Consider the following 6,000-nt stretch of genomic DNA (forward strand, 5'->3'; position numbering starts at 1 on the left):
ACGTCGCAAAACCAGAAAATGTTAACTGATAAAAGGAATAGCTGCGAATAGATCAATATAATAATCGCGGAGGCGACTGAGTCCCAAAGATGCTACTCCAGAAATTGTGTTGAGATGACCGAGTTCAAACAAAATAATAATTCAAATAGCGAAGTAAATAATAATTATTTAATAAAAGAATTGTTACTACATTAAATTAAATAACTGTAATGTATAATCCCGTCTCATTCTCTAATATATTCAGACCCAGATGCTTGATAAATACAAAGATAAATATAAATAATATAAGAAAATAAATAGACAAGTAAACGCGGCACAATACTATTTCCCTAACCATGTTTTGTCAAACAATAAAACACTAGTCCAATAGAAATGTGAAGGTCGGAATCAGTCTAGTTACTATTCAAGTGAAAAGATGACATAACTCGTCAAAAGTACAAACAGTCAAAATGGGTATGGTAAAGGAAACTAAAATTTTTACGAGAAGAAAAGCGGTGAGAATGAGAATGAAATGAAACATAATATCTTCGATGGATAAGTTGCACGAATAAATAGGACAATATTTGGTAAACGCACATCGGAGAATATAAGACTACTATTTCGGGTAAAATATGAATGAGCTAGAGAGAAATAATCCGCGGAGGTATTCAAAAATACAGCCCACTTTTTTATCGGACCTGCGAGAAAACTACTCTACGGAACAAACATTATGCAAAACTCGACAAAATTATAATATGGCGTCAATCACCACGGACCAATTAACACGAAACTATAACTCACTACATAGGGAGCAAAATGAAAAAAATCTGCCGCCCACCCGACTCAACCTCGTAAACAAAGATCTCGGGTGGAAATTATGTCAGACGAGCCTGAGGTTTGATCAGAACTTAATATGGCGATGGTCAGTGTCAACTGATCAGGCAGAATTTGATAAGAAACTGATCAGTCTTTGATTTACCCAACCTGATCTCTACTACAGATCAAGGCGTCAAGGAGTCAAGGCGTTACATGCTTGATCAAGTCCTGATCAAGTTGTAGGATCAGTACTTGACCCAACATCAAGTCTGACTTGATCCGAACTTGATCCAGACCGGAGCTAATTTTCCACTCGGGATGTAGCGATACCAAAAACTCAAAGAAATTCCTCCGTTACAAGTTGTAAAGAGAGCAAGCCAAAATCTCCAAGTCTCTATAAATTAACGTAGCAAAAATCAAATGAGTACCGTTTTTTCGCGTAAGATTCGTGATTCGGGAGAGTTAATTGGATAGCGTCAATTGGTCAATGAAGCTCAACTTCCAACGTCACCGCCGAAGAAGTTTGAATTCAATTAGTGCAAACGGTACTCAACTAGTTCTTCTCGCAAAACTTCAGCGACCTGCAATACCGAAGGACTAGGCGAACCTTCATAGAATTTTTTCACTTCATACAACCTCGCATGAAGGTTTAATAGAAGTGAACCTTCTTTTCTTTAGTTTCATTGGGTTTTCAGCCGCTTCTATTCCTCAACCTGCCTAATTGAGCTGCTACATTTCTTTTTATTTGGTTGTCGGTTGGTTTTTCCTGCTTTTTGCTTTTATTCCGCTTTTTTCCCACTTTTTCCTCTTTGCTTAGTAATAATCAAGTTAACACTTTCGAAGCAGATATTAATTTGTAACTCACACGCGCGACCTTCATAGAAGGCATTGTTAAGAATTTGCTGTAGGAGGGCATGAAGTAGTTTGGCGTGACAGCTCTGGACTTCAAACTTATCATGGTGGAGAACTATCGAACTAAACTGGAGACTTCTCATGAGAAGCGAGTTTCTCAGAAAATTGAAAATTTAACCCCTCTCGACAGCTAGTCAGAATTACGCTTTAGCTGTGGAAGGCACTGTTGCAGCTCATGGAGAAGGAAGGTGCTAGATCACTTGACCAGCTCTACACGACGTGCTCTGCCTGAGATCGCTCTGCCAAAATTCGCAGGCATATACCAGGACTGGAGGCCATGATCTCTTTGGCAACAATTTGGCAACAATCAGGACATTCCGGTGGTCGAGAGGATGCAATATCTCCGACTCTGTTTCTCGGCTGAGCCTCTAAACCACTTCTGCAACTTGCCCATATTTGAGGAATCTTTTCGCATCGCTTGGAGGATTTTAATAGATCACTACGAGCATAAAAGATTCACTAAATTCAGCGCAGGTGAAGTCTCATCATGCCTTGGACCTACAGCTTTTGACTAGTTCAGTCACTGCGACTCCCAGGGCTCTGACAGCCTTGACTCAGCTAACTAAAGAATGGGGTCCGGTTGTCGTCCACGTCCTTATTTGTCGCTTATCTAAGAAGTATCGCGAAGCGTCGGAAAAAAAGATTGGCGTGTCTACCGTGTATCCTACCGTTGATCATCCCCACGATTTCCTGCAAGGTCGCTCACGAGCCATGGAGATTCGTGAGGTCGGAATTGCTTCGCTCTCGTGGACCAATTCATCTCGCTTTTCTCAGCTTAGCATCTAGACTCGATCGATGATTAAGAGTAGCACTAAATTCAACCAATTGTTAGCTTCTCGTTCTGACCTGATCAATTGTCCAACGTACAATAATATGTATCCATACAGGAATTGGACCGGGCCACTATCGCTCCGATTTTGGAAAGGACGTGGCCATAAATCTTATAAAAGATGGCTTGCGATTTTTATCTGTATGGTTACGTTCGCAATTACTTATCTGACGGCTTCATGTTAGCGTATCGTCTTTTTGTTGCCCATCGCGATCTCTGCAGGAATTTGTTTTCACATTGTGGGACGAATTTCCTCGTTATTCAACCCTCCAAGTCTTCTTTAGAGTTCTTTCTCATTCCTTTAGATAGGGAAGCAGTAGTGCAGAAGGTTCAGTTTCATCTGAAATGAACAATTAGAGAAGACCTGCTCGCATTCAAGGAACTAACTACTTTGCTTGCTCAAATCGAAGTCGTACTCTATTCTCGATCACTTGAGCCTTTTTCCGAAGATCTTGAAGATATCTCAGCGCTCACTCCAGGACATTTTCTGATTGGCCAACCCCTTACAACGCTGCGTGAACCATCTCTGGAAGAAATTAATATCTCACAATTGACTTGTTGACAGCTCAGCCAGCAGAAATTTCAGAGCTTCTGGAAGCGGTGGTCCACCAGCTATCTCGAGCAACTGCAGTCTAAGTGGCAATACTCATTTCACGATGTAAAGATCGGCTCGATAGTCTTTCTGATCAACGAGAGATTTCCATCCTAATTCAGCAGTTGCTGACGGCAAGGTAGAAGGTGCGGTTTCCCACCGAATTAATTTCATCCACATTCGCATACTCACACACAGATCCCCCGCTCAGCTGTTTTGCTTGCTGGTCTCAGATGACCAGTGGCCTCTCATTTCTGATACCGGAGGCGCCACTTGATGGGCAGGCGTAACTGACCACCGATGATTGACACCTGCGACCTTCAAGCTTATCCCTCTCTCATAAGCACATCGGCCGTTCGAGAGTGTTTATGCGCATTTCACCGAATTTATCTTCTCTTCACTTTGACCTGCTCTTTCTAATCATTTCTCAATTAATTGTCTGAAATTTTAATCTATATTGCTCGGCTCATGTCATAACACACTATCAAGTGTAACAAGTGTTTCTTTTGTTCATTAGACTAGACTCTGTTGACGCTCTGACACAATCTTCCGTTATCTAGTTACATCTTAACCATCTCTCAAAAATATTCTCAAAACCACAGCCCGCTCCAAACATTATGAATTTTCGAAGAAAAAATTTAAGAAAATTTATATTTTGAGAAAGGTTACAGTAAAAAATTCAGGAAAATTCGTGAATGCTTCTTTCATCATCTATTAATCCACACAAAAAACTCAGTGAAATCAAAATTTCAAAATTTTATTCGTTTTTGTTTATTCGGAGAATGACGGAGTTTCTCTTAATCACACCACTTGGTTTTTTGAAGGTCTCGAAAAAATTTAAAGGAATCCTGCATTTTTCAACTCATGAAAAGCACCTTCCATGCATTTTTTCGAGATGTTCCAGCTCGGAGATACGAAGGTTCGAAAGAATTGTGAAGAAAATGCAAAATCTTGAGAAATTGACCTCAGAAAGATGAAAGCAATCATCTCAGACCTCATTTTTGGTAAACGCGTTCCACCAATGTTATTTTGACATGTTTGTGTATGTTTTTTAATGAAAAAAAAGAGATGATGATGGTTCAAATTTAACATTTATTGATGGAAAGGATGCTCGGAAACTTCAATCTGAACAAATTTGTTGTCGATAATTTGCCAAATTTCATGACCACTTACATTACATATGGTCGGGATGAGCTGTGGGTTAGACAAATGCGCAGCCTTCCACATGAAAAGGGAGAAGCTTGGAGAAGAGATGGAAAAGGTTCATTTGGTGGATGGAAACGTCATTAGACATCTTGGCGCCGAGAAGTCATACAGCTATTTTGACTTCAGTCAGGGTTCTGTAATGGAGGCTGAGAGGCGGTCAAAGAGATTCTTCGTGAGGAGTATCGTTGATAGCTCTGGAAAATTTGGAAGTCGGGACTCCCGTACAGAATAAGGTGGACGCCACAAACATGTTCGCTGCTGCAGTTTTTTTGTACTCCTTTGGCATGCTCAAATGGAGGAGGGATTAGCTAAAGCAGCCGGACAGAGACACTCGTAAGTATCGCTTCGAGACCGCGTATATACATCCCGCGTGATCGTGGAGATCAAGGGCTACTCAGTTTGGAGTCTTTCCATGAGTACTTGGTCCTTGGCTTAGCTGGTGACGTCATGAATGACATGGATGCTTTCTTTGAGTTTCTGTAGGATTATGAGCTTCATGAGGCTTTTCTGTATAAGGCGACAGATACTACGGCTGGGATTCGGTTTAGAGTTCCGTGGTGGCCGAAATGCTCGATTGGCTAATGGTTTGTTAGCCAGTATGACCGAATTTCGGGGAAGAGCGACCATCAAGGACAGGCCTGGGTAAAATACGCTCTTGTTGCTCGCCCATCTCTCAATCCGAATTGGGCCAATGAATATAAAAAAAAAGGGATCCTATTGTATGGTACAGATTGTCAAAGGGGTGAAACGACAATGGTTGGGTCAGATTAGGGGTATCGTTATGCATATCAACGTGCATAAATGTGAATTTTTGAAAGAAAAATATGAACATTTCTTTTGCTGCATTTTGCATTCTTAAAAAATTACAATTATCCATTTTCTTCCATATCAATTCCCGCTTAAAATTACGTTTAATAAATCACTGCGAATTGAATATTTCGGCAGCAAATGATTAAAAAGCATTGGTGAAAAGATTTTTTTAAATTTTTTAATATTGTACGAATATTCCCTAAGCAATATTAAAAAAATTTAATTGCGTTTTCCGTATTTCAGGAATTAAATTCTCAGCAAGTGAGAGTGTTACTTAAATTTGAAAGATTTTTTACCTTAACAAAGCACGGAAAGAGGAAATTTGAATTCCATCATTTCATGTTTTGTTAAATTTTCATCACTGTATCGATCCCATTATTAAATCTTTGAAAATTCATCCTTTTCCAGTTGATCATGAAAAAGAATAATTACGGCAGAAAAAAATTAAGATAATTAGCTGCGTGTGGCAGACCAAAAATAATTTTTAAGTAATCACACAATGATGAAAATCTAATAAACAATTCTAGTTTTTTATTGTAATTAAATTTGTTACGTCCAGAGACGTTGTCAGAGTGGGAGGGCAACTGTTGTATAGTAGTTATTTACGGAAAACAAGAACTAGAACTGTCGATATAAAAATATGGAAAAGCTAAGTTAGAAATGTTGAATGAAGCTAAATATTTTTATAAAAAACTTTTTCCTTTCGCATACCCTTTCGGGTCTTTACAATTTGTTCCCTTCCCACCCCCCAAACCCCCTGTACCGCATTTGCCGAAGGGAGGGAAAAACCTCATTCGAGGGGAAAAACCTGCCCTGGTACACCCCCCGGGACTCTGTGATGAGGGCTGAGCCCCCC

The 6,000-nt window shown here is 39.9% G+C and overlaps 1 protein-coding gene across 1 annotated transcript in view; it reads right to left on the bottom strand.

The window, feature by feature from the left end:
- The window catches only part of PIG-N (Phosphatidylinositol glycan anchor biosynthesis class N), a gene marked incomplete at its 5' end in the record, with an annotated part of 128,930 nt that overhangs the window by 23,430 nt on the left and 99,500 nt on the right, over positions 1-6,000 (bottom strand).

Source organism: Fopius arisanus, unplaced genomic scaffold (genome assembly GCF_000806365.1).
Source record: "Fopius arisanus strain USDA-PBARC FA_bdor unplaced genomic scaffold, ASM80636v1 scaffold00171, whole genome shotgun sequence".
Taxonomy (NCBI): Eukaryota; Metazoa; Arthropoda; class Insecta; order Hymenoptera; family Braconidae; genus Fopius; species Fopius arisanus.